Raw genomic sequence first — 25,721 nt, 5'->3', positions numbered from 1 at the left:
ATTTCTCCTTCACTTATGAAACTTAGTTTGGCTGGATATGAAATTCTGGGTTTAAATTCTTTTCTTTAAGAATGTTGAATATTGGCCCCCACTCTCTTCTGGCTTGTAGAGTTTCTGCCGAGAGATCTGCTGTTAGTCTGATGGGCTTCCCTTTGTGGGTAACCCGACCTTTCTCTCTGGCTGCCCTTAAGATTTTTTCCTTCATTTCAACTTTGGTGAATCTGGCAATTATGTGTCTTGGAGTTGCTCTTCTCGAGGAGTATCTTTGTGGCGTTCTCTGTATTTCCTGGATTTGAATGTTGGCCTGCCCTACTAGGTTGGGGAAGTTCTCCTGGATGATATCCTGAAGAGTGTTTTCCAACTTGGTTCCATTTTCCCCCTCACTTTCAGGCACCCCAATCAGACGTAGATTTGGTCTTTTTACATAATCCCATACTTCTTGCAGGCTTTGTTCATTTCTTTTTCTTCTTTTTTCTTTTGGTTTCTCTTCTCGCTTCATTTCATTCATTTGATCCTCAATCGCAGATACTCTTTCTTCCAGTTGATCGAGTCGGTTACTGAAGCTTGTGCATTTGTCACGTATTTCTCGTGTCATGGTTTTCATCTCTTTCATTTCGTTTATGACCTTCTCTGCATTAATTACTCTAGCCATCAATTCTTCCACTTTTTTTTCAAGATTTTTAGTTTCTTTGCGCTGGGTACGTAATTCCTCCTTTAGCTCTGAGAAATTTGATGGACTGAAGCCTTCTTCTCTCATCTCGTCAAAGTCATTCTCTGTCCAGCTTTGATCCGTTGCTGGCGATGAGCTGCGCTCCTTTGCCGGGGGAGATGCGCTCTTATTTTTTGAATTTCCAGCTTTTCTGCCCTGCTTTTTCCCCATCTTTGTGGTTTTATCTGCCTCTGGTCTTTGATGATGGTGATGTACTGATGGGGTTTTGGTGTAGGTGTCCTCCCTGTTTGATAGTTTTCCTTCTAACAGTCAGGACCCTCAGCTGTAGGTCTGTTGGAGATTGCTTGAGGTCCACTCCAGACCCTGTTTGCCTGGGTATCAGCAGCAGAGGCTGCAGAAGATAGAATATTTCTGAACAGCGAGTGTACCTGTCTGATTCTTGCTTTGGAAGCTTCCTCTCAGGGGTGTACTCCACCCTGTGAGGTGTGGGGTGTCAGACTGCCCCTAGTGGGGGATGTCTCCCAGTTAGGCCACTCAGGGGTCAGGGACCCACTTGAGCAGGGAGTCTGTCCCTTCTCAGATCTCAACCTCCGTGTTGGGAGATCCACTGCTCTCTTCAAAGCTGTCAGATAGAGTCGTTTGTGTCTGCAGAGGTTTTGGCTGAGTTTGTTATTGCCCTGTCCCCAGAGGTGGAGTCTACAGAGACAGGCAGGTTTCCTTGAGCTGCTGTGAGCTCCACCCAGTTCGAGCTTCCCAGCAGCTTTGTTTACCTACTTAAGCCTCAGCAATGGCAGGCGCCCCTCCCCCAGCCTCGCTGCTGCCTTGCCGGTAGATCACAGACTGCTGTGCTAGCAATGAGGGAGGCTCAGTGGGTGTGGGACCCTCCCAGCCAGGTGTGGGATATGATCTCCTGGTGTGCCTGTTTGCTTAAAGCGCAGTATTGGGGTGGGAGTTACCCGATTTTCCAGGTGTTGTGTGTCTCAGTTCCCCTGGCTAGGAAAAGGGATTCCCTTCCCCCTTGCGCTTCCCAGGTGAGGCAATGCCTCCCCCTGCTTCAGCTCTCGCTGGTCGGGCTGCAGCAGCTGACCAGCACCGATCGTCCGGCACTCCCCAGTGAGATGAACCCAGTACCTCAGTTGAAAATGCAGAAATCACCGGTCTTCTGTGTCGCTCGCGCTGGGAGTTGGAGACTGGAGCTGTTCCTATTTGGCCATCTTGCTCCCACAGATACTGAATTTCTTACAAATTGAAGATTTGTGGCAATCCTTCACTGAGCAAGTGTATCCTTCCAACAGTATGTGCTCACTGTATGTGTCCCTGTGTCACATTTTGATAATTCTTACAATACTTCAACTTTTCCATTATTGTTATATCTGTTATGGTGACGAGTTATCTTTGATGTTATTATTGTCATTGTTTCGGTGCACTACAAATAATGCACACATAACACAGTGAACTTAATTGATAAAAGGTTGTGTTTATTTTGACTGCTCTACCAATCAGCCATTCCCTCATCTCTCACAATCTCCTTGAGCCTCCCTCTTCCCTGAGACACAACAATATCATAATTAGGTCAGTTAGTAATCCTACAATGTTTTCTAAGTGTTCATGTAAAAGGATGCATAGCACATGTCACAATTTAACCCAAAAGCTAGAAATGATTAATCTTAGAGGGGAAGCCATGCTGAAATCTGAGACAGGCTGAAAGCTAAATCTCTTATACCAGTTAACTAAGTTGTAAAAGCAAAGGAAAAGTTCTTGAAGGAAATTTAAATTCCTATTCCAGTGAACACACAGATGATAAGAAAGCAAAACGGCTTTATTGCTGATATGGAGAGAGTTTGAGTGGTCTAGATAGAAGATCAAACCAACCACAACATTCTCTAAGTCAAAACCTAATCCAGAGATAGGCCTTAACTCTCTTCCATTCTATGAAGGCTGAGAGAAGTGAGGAAATGGCAGAAAAACGTTTAAAGCAAGCACAGGATGATTCATGCAGTTTAATGAAAGAAGCCATCTCCATAAACTAAAATTACACAGTGAAGCAGCAAGGGCTGATGGAGAAGCTTCAGCAAGTTATCCAGAAAATCTAGCTAAGATAATTGATGAAGGTGGCTGCAGGAATCCAGGAATTGACAGGCTTTCAGTGTAGACAAAACAGTGTTCTCTTGGAAGAATATGCCATGTAGGACTTTCATAGGTAGAAGGGAAAAGTCAATGCCTGGCTTCAAAGTTTCAAAGGAGAGAAGGAGAGCTGACTCTCTTGTTAGGGGCTTATACAACTCTGACTTTAAATTGAAGACAGTGCTCATTTACCATTCGGAAAGTCTTAGAGCCTTGAATATGATGATAAATCTACTCTGTCTATGCTCTATAAATGCAGAAACGAAGCCGAGATGAGAGCATATCTCTTTACAGAACAGTTTACTGAACATTATAAGCGTAATGTTGAGAACTACTGCTCAAAAAAGAAAAAAATGTCTTTCAAAACATTGTTGCTCAGTGACAATGTACCTAGTCACCCAAAAGCTCTGATTGAGATGTACAAAGAGATTAATGTTGTTTCCATGCCTATGAACACAACATGCATTCTGTAGCCTATGGATCAAGAAGTAATTTTGAACTTCAAGTCTTATTATTTAAGAAATACATTTTGTAAGGTTATAGCTGTCATAGAAAATGATTTTTCTCATGGATCTGGGCAAAGAAAATTGAGAACCTTCTGAAAAGGATTTAGCATTCTAGATGTTATTAAGAACACTGTGATTCATGAGAAGAGAAAAAAATATCAATATTAACAGGAATTAGAAATAAGTTGATTCCCACCCTCATGGATGACTTTGAGGAATTCAAGACTTCATTGGACAAAGTTACTGCAGATTGGGTGGAAATAGCAAGAGAACTAGGATTAGTAGTGGAGTCTGAAGATGTGACTGAATTCCTGTAATCTCATGATGAAACTTTAATGAATGAGGCAATGCTTCTTATGGGTTTGTAAATAAAGTGGTTTCCTGAGATGGAATCTACTCCTAGAAAAGATGCTGTAAACATTGTTGAAGTGACAATACAGGGTTTAAACCATTCTATAAACTTAGCTGAAGAAGCAGTGTCAGGGTTCAAGAGGATTGACTCCAATTTTGAAAGAAGTTCTACTGTGGGTAAAATGCTATCAAACAGCATGGCATGCTTCAGAGAAATCTTTTGTGAAAGGAAGAGATAATTGATGTGCCAAACCTCATTCTTCTTTTAAAAAATTGCTGCAGCCATCCCAACTTTTAGCAACCTCCGTCCTGATCATTAAGTAGACATCAACATGAGTCAAGACACCCTCCATCACAAAAAGATTACAACTTGCTGAAGTCTCACATGATATTGCATGTTGGTAATGAATTTTTTTAAAAAATTTAAATTATATGCATTTTTCAAACATAATATTATTGCAAACTTAGTAGAGCATAATGTAACGTCACTTATTTATTTATTTATTTATTTTTGAGACAGAGTCTCGCTCTGTCACCCAGGCTGAAGTACAGTGGCACAATCTCGGCTCACTGCAAGCTCTGCCTCCCAGGTTCACCCCATTCTCCTGCCTCAGCCTCCCTAGTAGCTGGGACTACAGGTGCCTGCCACCACACCTGGCTAATTTTTTGTATTTTTAGTAGAGATGGGGTTTCGCTGTGTTAGCCAGGATGGTCTTGATCTCTTGACCTCGTGATCCGCCTGCCTCGGCCTCCCAAAGTGCTGGGATTACAGGCATAAACCACCACGCCCGGCCGTGACATCACTTTTATATGTGCTCGGAAACCAAAAACTGTGTGTAACTCTGTTTATTACTCCCTTTATTGCAATATTTGCTTTACTGAGATGATATGAAACCAGAAGTGCAATATCTTTGACATACGGCTGATGTATATAATATATACATATACATATTTTATGTAAATATATGTAAATTCTCCTATTGATTGCTCTTTCTCTAGAGAGCTCTAATACACATGATAACTTCTAGGAATAAGTGAATTTGATAAAAAATATATTTCCATTGAATTGTCTAAATACCTGTACATACATACATTAACTAATGTTTTAAGAAATCACAAAGTCTGGCACATAGAGCCTAATAAATGTTGGTTAAATGAATGAATAACCCAGTAATTATGTTAATAATGTGTTTTGTTGTAAATATGTTGTATTAATTATGTTAATTATGCATATAAGGAAGTATATATAACGTTAACTAGACATATAAGAAAATCATGCGTTCAAATTTTTGGAAAAGGGATCTTCCTGAAATTGAACAAATAAATGATTTCTGTCTTGAAACTTCATTTGTTTTCTCCCTAACACATATTTTTTGAAAAGTCTTTCATTAACTTGCAAAGCAGTTTTTGTGGTTTTAGCAAATCATGCATGCAGTGTCTCAGTCTCCTTATTCATAAAATGAACAAGTTGAAGATTTTTTAACATCTTCCAAAGATTTCAGTCAGAATCTTTGTCGTATAATATTCAGTGAACATAACATTGAAGTGGGGAGAACAAGGAAAGATAAAATAAAATTATTAAGTATTACTTCTAATTTTTACTTTTCAGAAGTCTCGTCTGTTGGAAGTCTTAGCTCATTCTGAGAGTTGATTTGGAATGGATACATTGAATATCCTGCATGTCTTTTGAAAATTGAAAGGCAAAAGATAAAATATCTAGTGATTTCATTCAGTATCAGTATTTTTCAATTATATATTACTAGTGTCAGTTTCACTTCTACATGGTAACTGTGTATATTTTTCTTTCATTTTTTTGAGATTGTGTCTCACTCACTCTGTCACCCAGGCTAGATGGAGTGCAGTGGCATGATCACAGCTTACTGCAACCTCTGTCTTCCAGGTTCAAGTGATCCTCCTGACTCAGCCTCCCAAGTAGCTGGAATTACAGGTGCCCACCACCACGCCTGGCTAATTTTTGTATTTTCAGTAGAGTCAGGGTTTCACCACGTTGGCCAGGTTGGTTTCAAACTCCTGGCCTCAAGCGATTTGCCTCCCTTGGTCTCCCAAAGTGCTAGGATTACAGTCATGAGCCACCGCGCCTGGCCATAACTGTGTATATTTTCTTTCTTTTTATTTTTTAATACCTGTAGATCAATTTTTCCTCTTAGTTTTATGTTGTAGTTAATGTTATAACAGCTCTTAATAAAACAAGCTACCAAGTTTAGAAAGATTTTTTCTAATTTCATGCTTGTATTTTGGATTAGCAAATTAAGAGTTACATTTTTTAATATTAAAACTAATTTTTCCCCTTTTCTGTTTTCTTTGTATCAGAATCTTAAATGAGGGGCATTTAAAATTGTCTTCCAAACTTCCACTGAATGCAATTCAATTTTATAGTGTATATGTCTTTTATAATATGAGTTCACTAAAAAGTAATATGTAAAATTAACATATCTTTCTCTCTCAATTCCCTTTCTTTTTTGCTTTCTCATGAAACTATAATAAGGTGGGGAGAAAGAAAGAGAAATGGAGAGAGTATAGCGAAAAAAGGGAAAGGAGATTCAAAGACTTTTCCATGTCTATAAAGCTATCTCCTTCCCTGTATGCACATGATATAAAAACACATATGCATGCATTATAGCTAACACAAATAGAACAGATTCTGAAAAATATTAAAGAACAGTTTTTTATACTAATAACACTAATATTATTAGGAAGTTTGTCTTGTTCTAATTCAGTAAATTAACTGTAACATAATCACAAAAATAAAGAAATATACTCAGAAAATATTTAAAGACAAAAGTATGATACCTTATGGGAACCAATAAACATGGCAAAAGCCTCAATTGCTTTTGCACCAACCTAATACTTCAACAGTAAAATGGGTACAAGAAAAATAAATGACACATAAAATATAAAAATGAATATAGTATAAGAAATGTAAATGACCTAGACATTACAATTTGTATCTATAGGAAATTAGTCTAAAAGGTTAAAAATAAAGTGGAGTTATGCTTGAAGATATAATTTTGTTATACAAGTGTCAGAAAATTATTGATAATACCAAAATAGATATAACTTTACAATACCCAAATATTATGTTTTTTAAAAAAATAATAAAATGCCAAATATTGCACAGCCAACTAAAAACCTTACTGTATTAAAAAAATGTAACAACATAGGGACTTGAATAACCAATGTATTTAAATATAAATATAGACTTCAAATATAAAATTTATAATCATCGTCTTCAAAAAGGCAATCTAATATTTATATATACACACATTTATGTGGGTAAATAAAAAAGCTAGAGATATTTCATGTCAGGTAATATTGACATTGATAAGATTATGAGTATTTTTTCTTCCATCACATATTCAGTTTTTTCTTCTTTAAAATCTATGACTATTTATCAAGAGAGTATCTTATTTAAGAAAAAAGGGATTATTATAGACATTTTTTAAATGTTCTCTCTCAGTTTAATATCCTTCATCTTTTCCCTGTGTATAGTGGAACAGGTTAGTCTTTTATGTTCTAGAAAATGTCATATTCTTCATAATACAATGATTTGGGCATCTGAGAGTCTTCAGGATTTTATTAACAACACAGCCTAATTGTTTACCAATTATCCCATTGGAACCAGATCGCATGGCAACTGGTTACTAATAATACTGCCTGACTTTTCCATAAGGAACTAACTTTATAAAGATGCCTATGAGAGAAAATACAATCTATGCCATTAAAAAAAAAAAAATCACTTAGCCAATTTAATTTTAGATAACGATCACCTGTAAGATAAAAGGTATAAAAGAGGAGTTATGGAAGATACTGTGTTTTAACATTTTCGTCCCATGAGAGCTTAATACACTAAAAAAGAAAAAGAAAATCACAAAGAAGCATTTGGATTGTAATTTTATTTAAAGTCACTGAGATGGCATCTTTAGATGGTTCCATTTTACGAAATAATGATTCTATCCAAATGGTAGTGAAACAAGATTGTCTAACTTTTACTAGGATGTTGTCAAACAGGAATAAAAGTCTCGAGGCAAAAAAGAAAGTTGGAAAAGATCCTGGCATTAAAACAATCTGGCAAATACACAGAGAAAAAAATTTTAGTTCATGCTTTCCTCTAATTAGTACACTTTCTCTAGCAGTCAGAGAATGAAGAAAATGTATTTGCTATATTGGTGCTTCTCAAACTACTTCTTACTGAAGAAAATTGTCTAATAGTCATTTATAGGAGAAAAAGTAAAATTTTGAGGGATGGAAGGAATTTGGTTACTTCTAGGCTGCATTTTGCAAGGATAAACGTGAGGGGTAAAACTAAAATATGTCTGTGTCATACTTCTCAAGCAAAACTTAGGTAGCTTTGTAGCTATTTTTGTTTTCAGCTCAAATAATTTGGAAGTTAATTGGCCATCATGAAGTAATAGTCACAGAACAGCACACTCACATACACACACACGCACACACATATGCATGCATACACACCTCACAAAATCAGCCTAAAGATTGGTAAAGTTTGGAAACATAGAGATATATATTTCCCTGTCATATAATCCAGATCTGCTCTTTAAAGAAAAGATTAAGAGACAAGAAAGCTAGCAAACATAGCTCCATTAAAAAAACTTTATAGAGAAATCTAAGTCTTCCAGAAAATCTTATGTCACACATTTTCATTATTCCTATAGAAGTACAAAATGGTTTTATTTATTTTGAAGCAACATTGACACTCTTGCAATTTTGAAGAATATACTTGAAGGGCTGAAAAAAATGTTCATTTCCCCCGCTGAAATACAACTAATTTAAAGTTCTTTCCTCATCAACTCAAGTAAGATTATCTCCTCTGAATTGAGTACGTAGGTGGACTCAGTTAACATCCCAGGGTGTGTAAGAGAAATGTAAGATATCCCCTCTCTGTTTCTCAGATATTGGGCTTAAGAGGTGGAACTGACACCAAATGATAAGATAATGGTACAGGCAAAATAAAATCAATGACCAAATTATGTGGTACAGAGGAAAAGCACTTTGCTTCTACAAATTGCTTTGAAAACGTCATAAAGATAGGAGAGGGGAAAAGGAGGCAGGGAAGAGGGTGGAGGCATGCAAGGAACTTTGCTTACATGCAGACATGGCGATTGTTTTCTATAAGGATCCTGTAAGAACTATCATTTCCTTCACTCTAATACCTTTGTTTCCTTTGGGACAGAGAAGTTTTTGAGCGTTTAAGGATAGAGAGGAGAAGAAATGCAGGACATTTAAAAAATGAGTTGAGTACGAATTTATTTTAAAGATGATCCTCAGGAAATTCCTGGCTTGTCCAGGTGCCTTGGGTTCTGTTCCAGAGCCACTTTTTGCTTTTCAAATGCTGTTTAGGAGCAAGTCCCCACATGCCACCAGGCACTCCTCCTGTTGACAATTTTGACCTTTATTAATTCAGGTCTGCTCAATCTCCACTGCTGATCTGTCAATGCTGACACCTTGTCACACTCTGATTTTGCAGAGAGAATGCTGAAAGAGTTCACAGGCCATCACACTGGTTGATTTGATACCAGAGAGAAAATAATAATAATAAAAAATCCAGGACAAACTTCATGCCCTTTCTATATTTAAACACAGACTAAATTGAAGTTGCACTGAGGATTACTCATGTGTCCCCAAGAGTTCTCAGGATGAATACCAGACTTACTATGGGAATAGTTATCCTATTCATATGCTTATATAAATTGGTTTTCATGAGTAAATTTCCTGGTTTGCCCTTTTCGACTGAAATATGTCCCTTGTTGCGGGAAAATGCAATAAAGCAATGCAGTGTGTTTTTTAATCTTTGGAAAGTTGAAAAGGTTACATGCTGTGTGTGAGTTTTCTATTCTCAGAATATACACACACATTCCATGGAACAAAACAACAACAAAAAAACAGTATAATTTAACAGATCCCTGTGTCTTTTTTATCCCTACACTGTTGTTCTCTGGCAAAGAATGCGTAAAAGTAACTTTGCAGAGAAGCAGCAGTTTGTTTTCGGAAATTTCAATTGGCAATCATGACCCTAAGTCTTTTCTACGCAGAAAAACTAAAACTAAGAGGTGCGCACCTTTGAGATTAAGTTATTACATTACAGCATTTGGGCTCAGTGCTGTTTAACCAAAAAAGTAAACTGCAACTTGCTGACATTTACTTAAAACTTAGGTATTTTGCTTCACCATTTCTCTACCCCATTAGCCACAATAGGATTATTGTAAAATAAACATCTCTTACTAATTGTACTATCATTAGAGTAAGTAATCTTACTTAGTTTTTAGTAATGTTAATGTTTAATTTGAATCATCTACTGATTTTAGTCACTTTCCTTAAAAGTAGCCAACATAGGGGAACAGGCCATAGAAGATATATATTTTCTCTGCATAGGGCAAACTGGTTCCAGAGGGGTTACATCATTAAATTTGAGGATTAGAAACAGCCTTGAAAAAATTCCCTCATTCAACAGATGTAAATATCAGAGACATTATCTAAGTCATGCAGGCTGCACAGCAGGCGAGAGGCAGGACAAATTTCAGAGGTCTGGAGACTTTGTCTTTACTTTCTAAGCAACTGCTTGGAATATTAATCCTGAATTAATTACAGATGCAAAAAAAAAAAAAAGAAAGAAAAGAAAAAAGAAACCAAAACCTCATGCACTTTGGGTTCACTAATAAAATGTTTAAAAATATTTCCAACAGTCATTGAATTAATCTTGCTTTACAATAAAATTTAGAAGTAACTTATTTTTATCTTAAGGACTTATTTATAAACTTATTTGTTAGAAATAAGTTTAGTTGGCCAGGCATGGTGACTCACACCTGTAATCTCAGCACTTTGGCAGGCCAAGGCGGGCAGATCATGAGGTTAGGAGTTCAAGACCAGCCTGACCAACATGGTGAAACCCCCGTCTCTACTAAAAATACAAAAATTAGCTGGGTATGGTGGTGTGTGCCTGTAATCCCAGCTACTCAGGAGGCTGAGGCAGGAGAATCACTTGAACCCGGGAGGCAGAGGTTGCAGTGAGCCGTGATTGCGCCATTGCACTCCAGCCTAGGTGACAGAGAGAGACTCTGCCTCAAAAAAACAAAACCCAAACAAACAAAAAATAACAACAAAAAAGAAATGTTTCGTTTTCTGCAACTTATTTAAATTTGAAATAAGTTTACTTATTTAAAAAACTAAATACAGCGGCCAGGTATAGTGGCTCACGCCTATAATCCCAACACTTTGGGAGGCTGAGGTGCAGAGGTGGGCAGATCAGATAAGCTCAGCAGTTCGAGACCAGCCTGGCCAACATGGTGGAAACCCATCTCTACTAAAACTACAAAAGAATTAGCCAGGTGTGGTGGCGCATGTCCATAATCCCAGCCACTCGTGTGGTTGAGGCAGAATCACTTGAATCCAGGAGGTATAGGTTTCAGTGAGCCAAGATTGAGCCATTGTGTTCCAGCCTGGGTGACAAGAGTGAATTCCATCTCAAAAAAAAAAAAAAAAAAAAAAAAAAGAAGAAAAAGAAGAAAAAATACATATTTTTGAAATGAAAATAAAAGGCTTCACATTGTAAAGCTGAGGGATGGAGATAGGAAATGGTCACTACCACATTTTTAACAACTTTTTCCCCCTTCACCTCCACATACAGGAAAAAGAAAACTGGGCAAAAGCGAAGGTCAGTGGATGATCACAGACATATGCTGACGAAGGGCGTACATGTGCCAGGCCTACGCTAGGAAGAACTTTACATCTTACCTTTCAGTCATTCTTGGTTCCTTCACCCAGGCTGAAATTACTTACATAACATGTATGAGCAAAAGAGTTCTAATGTGTAAATTCTACTTCACAGACAAAAACATTTTTGTAAATGCATTCTGCCCTAAAAAATAAATAATTGCATATGTATTAGGAGTGCCCTTAAAAAATAGGGATTCTAATTTTTTTTCCTTGTATTTCACACACAGGATTCTGAAAACAAAAGTACTGATGTGCGTTTTGGTGATAATTTATATGAGAAAATAGGTGATCTGGGAACGCACATGCTAGGTTGCATAAAAGCATATCGTGTATTTCCAAATGTCTTTGATGTAAATAAAAATTACAAATATGGCAAATGTATTCTTTCACTTGAAGAATTCCACAACCTTCCTATGGGATTCTTTCAGTGGAACACATTGCCCCAAATTTTTCACCATAAATATATATGTATATTTCAGGGGCAGGGTTATTACAAGAAAACAGGGAAAAATTGCCAAGAAAGGTGTCCATTTTCAACTATTCTCCACCTATTAGTGGCCCAATATTTACAAGCATATATTTGAGCTGTTATCTCAAATCATTATCATTTTTTCGCTAAAGCAATCTTCTAAATATGTAAGTTGGGCAGATGATTTCTTATGTAAATATTAAAGACAATTAATTATTTTTTTGAGATTTAATTTAGCCTAATTATTTACTCACGTCCTGACTGATATACTTTGGATATTTGTCCCCACCCAAATCTCATGTTGAACTGTAATTCCCAGTGTTGGAGGTGGGGCCTGATAGGAGGTGTGTGGATCATGAGGGTGAATCCCTCATGAACAGCTTGGGCCATGCCCTTGGTGATAAGTGAGCTCCCACTCTAAGTTCACACAAGATCTGGCTGTTTCAAAGTGTTTGGCACCTCCCCTGACTCTTTCTTTCTTGCCCCTGCTTTGGTCATGTGATGTTCCTGTTCCCTCTTCATCTTCTGAGAGGATTGCCAGCTTCCTGAGGCCTCCCTAGAAGCCAAGCAGATGCCAACACCATGCTTCCTGTACAGCCTGCAGAACCATGAGCCGATTAAACCTCTTTTCTTTATCAATTACACAGCCTTGGGTATTTCTTTATGCAATGCAAGAATGGCCTAATACAGAAAATTGGCACTAAGAAGTGGGGCATTGCTATAAAGGTATCTGAAAATGTGGAAGCAGCTTTGGAATTGGGTAACAGACAGAGGGTGAAAGAATGTAGAGGGCTTAGAAGACAGGAAGATGAGCAAAAGTTCAGAACTTCTTGGAGACCAGTTAAATAGTTGTGACCAAAATGCTTTTACGAACCATGAAGTCCAGGCTGATGAGGTCTCAGATGGAAATGAGGATCTTATTGGAAACTGGAGCTAAGGTCACATGGGTTGTGCCTTAGCAAAGAGTTTGGCTGCATTCTGTTCATACCCTAGGGATCTGTGGAGGCTTAAACTTCAGAGTGATGACTTAGGTTATCTAGAAGAAATTTATAAGCAGCAAAGGGTTCAAGAAGTGACCTGGCTGCTTCCAACAACCTACACTCATATATGGGAGCAAATAAATGACCTAAAATTGGAATACATATTTAAAAGGGAAGTAGAGCACAAAAGTTTGGGAAATTTGCAGCCTGGCCATGTGGCAGAGAAGTAAACTGAGATAATGAGAAAAAGACCTTGAAGGTATTTTGGAGAACTTCATGGCAGCTCCTCCCATCATAGACCTAGAAGTCTAGAGAAACACATGATTTCACAACCAGGACCAGGGCCCTGCTGAGCTGCGCAGCCTCAGGATACCGCTTCCCACATCCTAGCTGTTCAAGCTCCAGCTGGGGCTCAAAGGCACCCAGGTACAGCTCAAGCTGCCACTTTAAAGTCAAGTCATAAGCCTTGGCAGCTTCCACATAGTGTTAAATCTGTGGGCACACAGAGTGTAAAAGTGGAGGCCTGCTGGCCTCTGCATAGATTTCAGAGGATGTATGAGAGAGCCTGGGTACTCAGGCGGAAGCATGATGTAGGGGCAGACTCCTCATAGCAAACTTCTACTAGGACATTGTCGGAGGGGAAACATGTGGTTGAAGCCCAACAGAGAGTCCCCACTGTGGCATTGCCTTTAGGAGCTATTGGAAGAGGGCCAGCATCCTCCAGACCCCAGAATGGCAGATCCACCAGCAGCTTGTACCCTCAGTATGAAAAAGTGGCAGACACTCAACGTCAACCCATGAGAGCAGCTGCTGAACCCTGCGAAGCCACAGAAGCAGAGCTGCCCAAGGATAGGGAGCCTACCCCTTGCAGCAGTGTGCCCTGAATGCAGGATATAGAGTCAAAGGATATATATATATATATATATATATTTAAAGACAGAATCTTGCTCTGTCATCCATGCTGGAGTCCAGTGGCACAATCTTGGCTCACTGAAACCTACACCTCCCAATTTCAAGCAATTCTCCTGCCTCAGCCTCCCTAGTGGCTGGGATTACAGGCATGTCCTACCACATACTGCTAATTTTTGTATTTTCAGTAGAGACGGGGTTTCACCATGTTAGCCAGGCTGGTCTCAAACTCCTGACCTTGTGATCCACCTGTCTCAGCCTCCCAAAATGCTGGGATTACAGGTGTGAGCCACTGCACCCAGACCTCAAAGGAGTTTATTTTGTACCTTTAAGATATAATGACTTCCCTACTGGGTTTTGAACTTGTGTGTGGCCAGTAGCCCCCTTCTTTTGGCCAATTTCTCCCTTTTAGAATGACAGTGTTAACCAAATGCCTGTGCCCTCATTATAACATTGTATTTTGGAAGTATTTTGTTTTTAATTATACAGGCTCATAGGTGGAAGGGACATACCTTGTCTCAGATGAGACTTCGGACTTTGGACTTTTGAGTGAATGCTGAAACAAGTCAAGACTTTGAGGGACTGTTGGGAAGGCATGATTGTATTTTGCAATGTAAGAATGGCATGAGGTTTGGGAAGGGCCAGGACGGAATAATATAATTTGGATATTTATCCCTGCCCAAAATTCATGTTGGATTTTAATTCCCAATGCTGAACGCGGGATCTGATGGGATGTGTTTGGGTCGTGGGGCCACATGCCTCACGGCTTAGTGCTGTGTTTGTGATAGTGAGTGAGTTCTTGTGAAATCTGAATGCTTGAAAGTGTCTGGGTTCAGGTACAGTGGCTAATGCCTGTAATCTCAGCACTTTGGGAGGCCAGGGTAGGTGGATCATTTGAGGTCAGAAGTTCGAGACCAGTCTGGCCAACACGGTGAAGCCCTGTCTCTAGTAAAAATACAAAAATAGCTGGGCATGGTGGTGGATGTCTGTAATCCCAGTTACTTGGGAGGCTGAGGCAGGAGAATCGCTTGAACCCGGGAGGTGGAGGTACAGTGAGCCGAGATCATGCCACTGAACTCCAGCCTGGGCAACAGAGTGAGACTTTGTCTCAAATAATTAAAAAAAGAAAAAAAGTGTGGGGGGGTCTGGCACCTCCCCCACCATCTATTGCTCCTACTTTTACCATTTGAAGTGGCTTCTTCCACTTTGCCTTCCACCATAAGTAAATACTCCTCAAGGCCTGCTCAGAAGCTGAGCTGATGCTGGTACCATGCTTGCACAGCCTGCAGAATCATGAGCCAACTAAACCGCTTTTCTTTATAAATTACCCAATCTCAGGCATTTCTTTATAGCAACACAGGAAAAGACTAATGCACAGATGAACCTACTTCCTGAATTTACTGGATTAGTCAAATCCAGTAAAATCCTTACGCACATGAGTTTGCAAAATAAGACGCAGTAAATTGTATTGACCAATCCCTTTTAGTACCTTAACCATCAGAAAGCTTAGATAAGTGTTGTATTTGAAGGGATGTTTGCTATTTCAAGTTATATTAAAACTCTGTGTTGTATCTGTTGTTTTTCACCAAAGGTTTTATAGTTTTAGTTGATAATTAATGCAGTTATGATGTACAGTAACATGATACACTGGCATCATCACACCTGGGAACTTCATTTCAGTGCATCTATTCTCTGAAAAGTCTATTCAAGTTAAGGACTGTGGCATATGTCTGCTATATGAATCACTTAATGTAGGTCACCCAACATGTGTTCCAAAGTAGTCCCACTCAATGTTCCATGATAAAGAGCACAATACGATTTACCTAAATTTGTGAAATATTCCTGTGGGAGACTCATAATGCATAGTCACATATTTAAGACTCTTAGATGTTCTAGAATATGAAATGTTTACCTGTGTCTAAATACTGGAACTTAAACTCTTCTCCTTTTTCTTAAACTTAAACTTATTGGAACCTAAAATCTCCTTTTTCTAAGAACTAGAAGATTATGGAACATACTTTGGGAAACTCTACCTTGGCACAATATGGCATTAGCTAGATAATAAACGCTCATAGACTTTGTGACCAAACATCCATGCCATTTGAGATTATCACACTTAAAAATATTTTCTCCCTCTTTATGCCAGTAAGGTGCTGAATTTTAGAATTAAGAAACACATCAAAACCAAAAATTAAATAAGATTCCTAAAAAATTTAGTGAGGAGGTTTCCAAACAGGTATTAAGTACATTCATGACTCTTCACACTGTATGATTCTTAAACCTGTGGAGTACTTCAGAGACTCTGACCACTGTTGACAAATAACAAAAAACAAGGAAGCAAGAAAAAAACTCAATCCATATGCCTGTTATAGTTTCTCATGGTTATTTATTATCTTTTAATTATTGTGTGCAATAGGGTAAAAAGGGAGAATTTTCTTTAAGTAATTCATGAAACTGTCCATATATCATCAAAGTCATCATTCCTGCCCTCAGTTCCGCACTGTGCCCTTTAGCATGCAGCTGAACATGACATTAATAATAATGTCTAATTAACAGATACCTATCCATTTCACTAAAGAAAGGTGTGTGGCACATTTCCAGAATCACAGGAGTGCCCTTTTAGAACACTGGAAACTAATCTCAATTTTTCAATGCCAAAGTCAAAGATGTTTGCAGCGGTACCATGCTGTGCTCAGTTGAAATTTCACATGTGAAATTTCTCACCAAACCAGAAACAAGGAAGAATCATTTGGAGAATCTATGCAAACAAAGAAAACCCCCCAAATCTCTGAGTTCTTGAAAGTCATTAAAATTATCTTATTTTACATTAAATAAATATTACTGTCAAAATTTCACCCAGTTTTCTTCACAGATCTTCAGGGTAGGATAATCAGGTATTAATATGATTCATTGGGGAAGATAAGAAAAATAATGAAGTCACATGAAGGCAACTGACATGGCTAAGGAGATGAAATTTACAAAATGAGGTGTGCAGCCATTTTGTCACAAAACTACGAGACAACCTATGCTTCAGATGAAAATAGAGGCTTTCTCTTCTTTTTCTTTAAAAGAACTAGTTCTGTTCCTCTTACAACAGCAATAAAAGAACAAAAAAATTTATTTTCATTGATGCTAAATAACACTTGAATTTCAACTCTAAAAAAATTTAACATTCAATTTTCTCTTCTTTTTCTTTCTTTCTTTTTTTTTTTTTTTTTTTTTTTTTTTTTTTTGAGACAGAGTCTTTCTCTGTCACCCAGGCTGGAGTGCAGTGGCGCGATCTCAGCTCACTGAAACCTCTCCACCTCCCAGGTTCAAGTGATTCTCCTGCCTCAACCTCCTGAGTAGCTGGGGTTACAGGCACACACCACCACACTTGGCTAATTTTTGTATTTTTAATAGAGATGGGGTTTCATCATATTGGCCAGCCTGGTCTTGAACTCCTGACCTCAGGTGATCTGCCCGCCTCGGCCTCCCAAAGTGATGGGATTACAAGTGTGAGCCACTGCCTCTGGCCTAATTGTGTATTTTAAAGTGCTGCTGTTTCATGCTTTAATGGTGATGCATTTTAAGGATAGTTTCTCATGACATAGACAGACTCTGTTTTGTTTCAATAGTTAGGAATAGCAAGAATATTCCCATAGAATATCTAAAAAACATGGTACAATCCCTTTATTTTAATAGTTGGCAAAAGTAGGTCCAGAGATGTAATGTGACTGACACAAACTGATGTAACTTTTTAAAAAATGCAGTATTGAGACAAATAACTTGTTTTGAACTGAAAAAGCGTGGACATGTATTTTTGAGATACCATACATATATAAATGTCATAGACTTTTTTCATAGACAAAGCATTAGTAATCATCATTACTTAAATTGCATTTAAGTAACCTGGGTCCCAGTGAAATTTTTGACAGGCTCCAAGTCACCCAGCTAGTTAATTCCAGAGATTAACATGGACCACCAAGTTTTCTAACTTCCCATCTATAATTGTTCTATTATATGTAAATTTTTATTGACTTTTTATTGATTCTGGACAACAGCCACTATGTCAACTATGAATTGTAACTTTTTTTGAAACTTACATTATACATTATACTTCTTATAAGTAAAGAAGAAAGCATAGTGTAATGTAGATAACACAGATTTCATAGGGAGAATTAGCAGAGGTGGTAGTAGTAGTAGTAGTAGTAGTAGTAGTAGTAGTAGCAGCAGCAGCTATGTATTGAGCCTCAGTTTGCTCTTCTATGAATTAGGATGATAAAGAACACTGCAGCAGAGAGGTCCCTAAGGATTTAATAAGAAAACAGACATAATATATTTTTGGTACAGTCTAAATACAAAGGCTATAGGGAGGCCAGTCATCTCTATTTGACTATTCAGTGGGAATTGTAACAATGTTCAGATCCAAGGATGTTTACTAAACACCTTACAAAGCATACTATTCTGCTCTTTTTTAAACAAATAAACCTCTGACGCTGCTCCTTTTTGTCAGTTTCCTATTTGTACAATTTTCAAATATGGAGAAAAAAAGCTCCCAATTAATCTTGAGTTTTGTGATTTACTAGACTTTATGCAACCAAGAGTGAGAAACTACTAAGCTGGTATGACCAGTGCTTCAAGTGCCCTGGTAGCTACTGTCCCTAGTTTTTTTGAAAATGTTTATGGATATAAACTGGAATGGGAATGGCCATGGGGATGGGTGGGGGTTGGGGGCAGGGAGAGAGAAAGTGACAGTTGAAAGCAGCTAAGTGGTTTCTAACTCTCAAGTGTCAGATATTAAATCCTGTATTTCTTTAGACAAAATGCTCCTTTGTTCTTGGAAAGTCATCTAACTGAGCCTTTTAGTTATGCAAATGTAAAGCAAATACTTTCTTTGGAAATGGAGATGTGGTTCTAAAGAGTGAAAAGTATTTCATGAGAGCGAATGGAAAAGTTGTCTACTCGGGTTGCTGTAGGAGAAAATGCCATCTAATCTAATCTAATCTAATCTAATCTAATCTTATCTTATCTAATGAGATTGCCTAGCCTCCTTGAGTCCCAGTGACTGTGGTTAAAAGAGTGGACACTAAAAGTGGATGAAAACCCTTTTCACAAGGCAGTATGCAATATTCTGGCCTCATGGGAGCATGGCTTTAGGGCCCAGGAAATGAAATGTGGCCAGAGTCACTGTCTCTTTCCAAAACCCAGCCTCATTCTTATACAACTTGTACAACAATAATAATCATTATTATTTTGTTGTATTTTGAATTATTTTTGTAATTTCAAGAATCGTATTTCAAGTTTCTAAGTAATTTATTTTTTTTTTCAAATCTTTCTGCTCTTTCTTTTTAGCCTGTTTTGGTTTCTCATCTTTGTGATCCCATCTTTTATTTATTTAAATAGTCATAGGTGAGTATTTTATATTTTGTATCTTATCACTGTGAGATCTGAAGTACTTGGGGAACTAACCTTTAGTGTTTCTGCTGACTGTCACTCCTGGCACTCATTTCCTGGTATATTTGGGGATACTGAATGAAAGTTCATATTTGTTCTTATCTGTGCAAAATCTGAATGCTTAAATTGATAGAATTTTTTTTTTCAGATGTTCTCTTTCATTGAGTTGTTTTGTTCACGAGACAAGGCTCACGACTGACTTGGTCTACTTTAGTCCCATCCTGGTTTCATCCTGAAAATCTGTGACTGGCAGGCCCAAGGCTTAGTATGCATCCAGTGGGGGACAATATGGGTACTCACTGCTCACAGTCTTTGTTTTAGCTTGCTTTGGGGGGTTTCTGTTTGTTTGTTTTGTTTTGAAAATTTCTGTTCTTCTGTCCTTTGTCCATCAGAGATTTCCATCATGTTCTTGATTCCAGCAACACAATAATGCTATTATTTTATGATGTCCTTCTAGATTATTATTATTTTTTTTTGGAGAACCTCTCAACATACCTGCTTTGCCATGTTACTAGAAGAGGGAATCTACATTTTTTTCATTGATAAAATGATTATCTAGACTCCCTTCCAGTGAGATGTGAACATATTTACAAAGAGCCAATGATAAATGAGTATAGTTGATATGTGCACCTTCTGGGTCACTTCCTTGAAGACAAGTTGCTTGCCTTGAACTTCTCACCCACCTAGCTCCCAGCCCCCTTCCTGCTGCCTGAAAAACAGTAACAAATGAAGCCCCAGCTGTCCATATGGTGAAGGAAGCTATATATCAAGGAGGACAGAACCTACTGTCCAGCCTGGGTTCCTAAATGACCTCGTGGAACAGAAACCCTTTCTTAGCCTGAATGTCACGTCAAACAAACAAACAAACAAACAAACAAACTCCTCTGTTTGAATCTCCGCATTCTGTGATCTTCTAGACAAAACAACATATATCCTAACTTGTGCATTTCATTTTCAGGGGTAACATGACTAGATACCCTAGAAATTCTAAGGCAAGAAAAATGTCAACTTTTACAAACAAATTATCTAATCTTGTAACTGAAGATTGCAGTTGAAATTAAAATAAAGAAACTAGTACCTAGGGGAAGAAAAAAGAACACAGAGAGAAGGGGGGCATAAAGAGTTTAAATGTGACAGAAAACTGAAAAAATCTATCTTATCTTATGCCAGAGGGGGAAAAAGTTGTAATTACCCAGTAAGATAAAAGCTGTTGAATTTGTAGCAATGGAAATATTAAGACAAATTAAATACCAAGCTTATCTCTGCTCAGTGCTATCAATATTTTATACTAAACATCTGTTCCTTGTATCTCATCTCAGAAATGCTTCTACACTTTATCAGCGCAAGCACAGCTTTTCAAAGCAAATTAAGCTAAACCGTTTTCACTTAATCACCAATTGATCACAACACGAAGAATGCCACATATTGATCTCTAAGAGCCCCATTTTTCCCAATTCAGAAAAGCATATTGGAGGAAACACTTGATTTGCAATCAGAGTAAACTGGTTAGGTTTACACTTCTGACATATTTTAAGTAGGAAGTATTTCAGCGATTAAAAGGATAAAACAACATGTATTTTCAATGAGAGGCAAAAAATAGGCAATACCCTGTCTTTAGGGTAGAGTCTTAGAGCTACAGGAAATCCTCTAAGCTTTATGAAGTCTCATTGAGGAACGTCAAAGAGAAGATGACATTTTTATTTTGGGGGCCACTAGGATGTTCATATCTGGGTTCATCTGAGAATTAGCAGCACAGAAGCAATCTTTCTTCCAAAAATTTGATCAAGGGCCTTTGCTCCAAGAAAGTGAGCCTCATGTGAATTTATTGCCAATCTCTGATCTAGTACAGGAGCTACCTATTCAAATGCCTACAGGACCTAGGCAGTTAATGTAAGCGAGTAGGAGGCATATTGTGTCCATGTTCTATGGGTCAGTGCATTACAACTCCAGATGATTGTTGTTCTCTGGTACACATATGGACCCTTTGTTCCCACACCTTACTTTTCAAGATGTAGGGGCTGAGGGAAAACTCCCCATTGCCCTCTGAAGCTTTGCTGAGAGTCGCTGACAAAAGGCAGATTAATGGGAGAAAAGACACACACATTTATTTGATCATAGTTTTATCTGACATGGAAGCCTTCGGAATGAAGATCCAAAGACACAGAGGAAGCTACCCATTTTGATGCTTAGATTCAATAAAGGATGGACACACATGTGGATAGCCATGTAGAAATCTACTTGGACAAAAAGGGCGTGATCCAATGCTAATGAACGGAGTGGGGAAGTACAGCAAAGCCTGTCTGGTTAGATTCTTCTGCCTGCTTAGATTCTTCTCTCCAGTTAGATTCTTGTCTCTAGTTAGATTCTTCTAGGTCTCTGTGCAGCGTTCCTCCCTTCTGGGTGTGAGGCAAGACCCTTTCTGGAATGTGGGGGGGTCTCATGACTTGCAGTCAAACAATGTAGGTCAGATAATTTCCTTATGGCCAGTTTTACACAGAAAGGCACATGGAAAGGCCCACATCCCAGGAAATCCCTCAGATCTGGGCAGACTGGAATAATGAATCACCCGATTCTAGATCCTCTGATTAGGGTTTTTTGTTGTTGTTTTGCTTTTATTTTTCACCTCATGTTGACCACACCTTTCTTTTTTCCTATCATAAGAACACATAATGGGTTTGGGGCCCTCAAGTTTATGTGGGGATGGGGAGGCCCAGGTCCCTGTGGTAGCTTCTGACCACATCAGCTGTGGCATTGCTCGCCAAGCCAGAGACAGGACTAAATGGGGACCAACAACCAAATGGATTGAATGATTGTCTCTGGCAGGAAAATCTAGCTTGTGTGACCTCTTATCCAATATCATCCTTAAGAGTCACATACGATGTGACTGCATATGGTCATTCTGGTTTTATGTTTCCTGGATTGTTTAACCTATCTAAAAAAAAAAAACAACCTGAAACAAAATCAAACTTTATTGTAATTTTTGTTTTGCACACATGTTGTTCGTTCACTTAAATTCCTACATTTAGCAAGTTAGTGTGACAGATCCCATTTCAGAAGTGATACAAATTTTAGCCATTTCCAGAGCACGGAGGAGGACTGAGAGAGAGAGAGAGAGAGAGAGAGAGAGAGAGAGAGACAGAGAGAGACAGAGAGAGACAGAGAGAGACAGAGAGAGACAGAGACAGAGAGAGCGGGAGCGAGCGAGAGCACAAGAGCACCAGCAAGCCTTTGGAACTGTGAGGTTACAGATCTACTACTCATTTTACTCCAAGACCCAGGGAATCTATCTGTGCTCAGAGTTCCAACCAACTTCAAAGGGAGACTGGTGATCACAGAAGCTCGATGAAATAATGGAACAAGAATAAAATTGGCCCTGTGTGAATTAGATTGCAAAGGCAGGAACCTAGCTTCATTTACCTAAGAAGCTAATGTTTAAATTAAAACCTTTATATGCCCTCTGTAGTTTTCTAGGCATGCAGATTGCGTACCAATGACTAGCCCAGAGAAACTAACAAAGAAATTATGGTGGGATAAAACAAAAGGGAGGAGTTTTTCCTTTACACTTTTCAAATGAAAAATGACTTCCCTTACATATGTACTTATCTTTTTTTCTTCCAGAGCCAGTATAGAAGTGACAATTAGAGGATGATTCTTTTTTTTTTCTCTTTGGCCCTGAAGGGATCTAGCGAGAGACTTTAGTATTTTTCTCTTTGTAAAATAAAGCCTGGCTTTGAAGCCAGAATCTCTGAAATGAGGCATTGCAAATGTCCTTTGATGAATCAGTCTGTGTGAAGGAGAAAGGAAGAAGGGAGCAGCAGATTGATTGCAGCTAATGTACCTCTCCTGCCATGCCCTTTTAATCTTCCTCGAATGGCCGCAGATAATCAAGAGGTCAATCATGAATCCATCACGGGTCCTTGTCTCAGGACAGTTTCCAAATTGTTGAAGCCCTCCCTGAAATAAGCCATTTAAAGCAGTTAGCCAGAGTGGGGCGAGAGTGGGGCATGGGCGGGGGCTGGAGAAAACATCAACTTCAGGGGTCCAACTGAAGGGAGAGAACATTTCCCCTGAGAAACACTTCCGCAGGATGTGCAGGAACAACTTTACCATCAACTTCCTTCATTCATAACGGAATAAATGAAAACCTTACATTTTGCAAAAGGGGGCAGGCATGCAAAATATTCAGGGTAAAGTGAAAAAAAAAATGCACAGAAGAAGACCAGAAGAGAATAAAAACTCAACTGCAGTTAAAAAACCAGGGAGTTACAAGGTGTAACCTCTGTTGGCTGACACTCCAGTGGCAGTTCTGCAAGTTCTGCTAAATAACCCCTTAGGGATTTCATGCCTCTGGGGGCCCTCTGTTTAAAAGAGAGAGAGAAAAAAAAATGAGTTTAGGGGCTGAGAAAGAATTGCTTACATTAGGAAGCCATAATATCTGTGAAGTTTGCTCAGCGAATGGCTGCCCGCTGGCTGCCCGCTTACTGCCCTTAGTAGAAGCACTTGGCAGCTTCGATCTTGCTAGTCCAGAAAGAAATAGCCCTTTCCCTTCCTCCAAGAACATCCTCGACATCAGATGGCAGCCCCTTTTAAATTTTGGATGAGGTGTCAAATGAAATTTGACAGCTAACTGATAGGTTCAAATTCTCACAGGGCAGTCTATCCCTGAGGACACGGAAAAACTAATTCACTGCCAGGCCAGCAAATTTTCAGCGATCCCTATCATTCCACATGCAGTTTGATGTGCAACCAACTGCTTTTTTGGTGGAACACCACTTCTCATTAGACAGGCCCCTCTGGGACAAAGGGCAATGATTTTAGAAGACCCATGTTGCCACCCCTCACCCCATACAAAGTTCTCAGAGCTTCCAAAATTTATTTATTTACTGACAAAATGGAGAATTGCCTCTATTGGTGAAATCATTGACCCCAAAGGTGTTTGTGAAAAACATGTTCATTTTAATGTCACTTGTGTCATCCTAGACTCTGTCAAATAATCTTAAAAATTCAAAATTATACCATTTAGAAGAAATTTGTTAATCATTTTCTTTTTTTAAATTAGCATCCTATCTTATTTCTAACCCTGCTTACTCTAGCTTTCTCTCATAGATGTGTTCATATTCTACAAGCTATAAGATTGACCTTGTCCCCATTCTGAAATCAACTGAAACTTAAAGCTAGAAATATTTAAGCAGCCTTAATCTCAACCCCTTCTTAAATGTGGTGGAAGGGCACTGTTACGTGGGGGGTTTTGTTCCATTTAGGCTAGCTCACCCTTATTAGATCTGTAAAAATGGACAAATCACTGAATCATTTGATGTCCTTTTTGCCATCTGTGAAATGAGGATCATAGTAGTACCTAATACAAAAGTATTGAAAGGATTGAATAAAATAATATCTGACACATAGAAAGGACTCAATAATTGATAGTTTAAGGGAAATAACTATCAGTCTAACAGTAGCCTAGGAAACTGTGCTGCATGATGGCGATGGAGAATGCAACCGGCATTCTCTAACTAAAGCTCTTCAAATACGACCTGGGAAGCAATCAGGTGTTATCAAAGAGGTCACTATGTTTCACCACTGTCCTCCAGTACTAACTCAGTTCCTTGCCCTTTCTCTGAAGTGATATCAGGAAATGTAGTCCTGAGTTCATTGTCTGAGCTGCTTCTACGTTCAAAAGACTGAATTTGTGCTCTGGTCCCTATTTCCAAGTCCCATTTCCTCCAGTCTGTCTGTAAAAGATTGTAGCACTGTTTAAGCAGTGTCAGTCTTATGGAAGAGGGAAGATGGAATGAGCCATGTATTTGCCATCTCAGTTTATAATGAAAGGAGAACAAAACCAGGAGAATTGGAGCTCAGTTTTATTATTAAATAAAATACTGTTCACTTCTCTGTGCCATAAGTGTCTTAGCTATGAATAAAGTAGAGTATATTTTCTCAAAGGCCCCATCTATCTGCATCATCTATAAACTGGGTCAGATTAGCTGTGAACCACAATAAAATTTCAAAACAAAGTAAATTAGATGAAAGGTAAGAGTCTTGCTGGGTATGGAGGTTCATGCCTGTAATCCCATCAGTTTGGGAGGAGAAAGCAGGTGGATCACCTGAGGTCAGGAGTTTGAGACCAGCTTGACCAACATGGTGAAACCTCATCTCTACAAAAAATACAAAATTAGCTGGGTGTGGTGGCTCATGCCTGTAATCCCAGCTACTCGGGAGGCTGAGGCAGGAGAATTGCTTGAACCCAGGAGGCAGAGGTTGCAGTGAATTGTCATAACCACAGAAAACATAAACTAATATATAAAGTAAAACATAGTCATACTGAGAAAAATAAATGCTAGCCAATTGAATGAATGAACAATATAAATACCTTTGTGTCTGTAATACAAAAATGAAACAAAAGATACATGTTACAATGCAGAGTCCCAGCGCTAAGAGAGGGTTTATTTAAAGATTACACAAATATTTATTGTTCTCTTGCTATTTGTCAGTTGATTTCTTAGACCCTTTAAGATACATCAGTGAAC

This window comes from Macaca fascicularis, chromosome 6 (genome assembly GCF_037993035.2).
Source record: "Macaca fascicularis isolate 582-1 chromosome 6, T2T-MFA8v1.1".
Classification (NCBI taxonomy): domain Eukaryota; kingdom Metazoa; phylum Chordata; class Mammalia; order Primates; family Cercopithecidae; genus Macaca; species Macaca fascicularis.
This window is presented reverse-complemented; position numbering follows the sequence as displayed.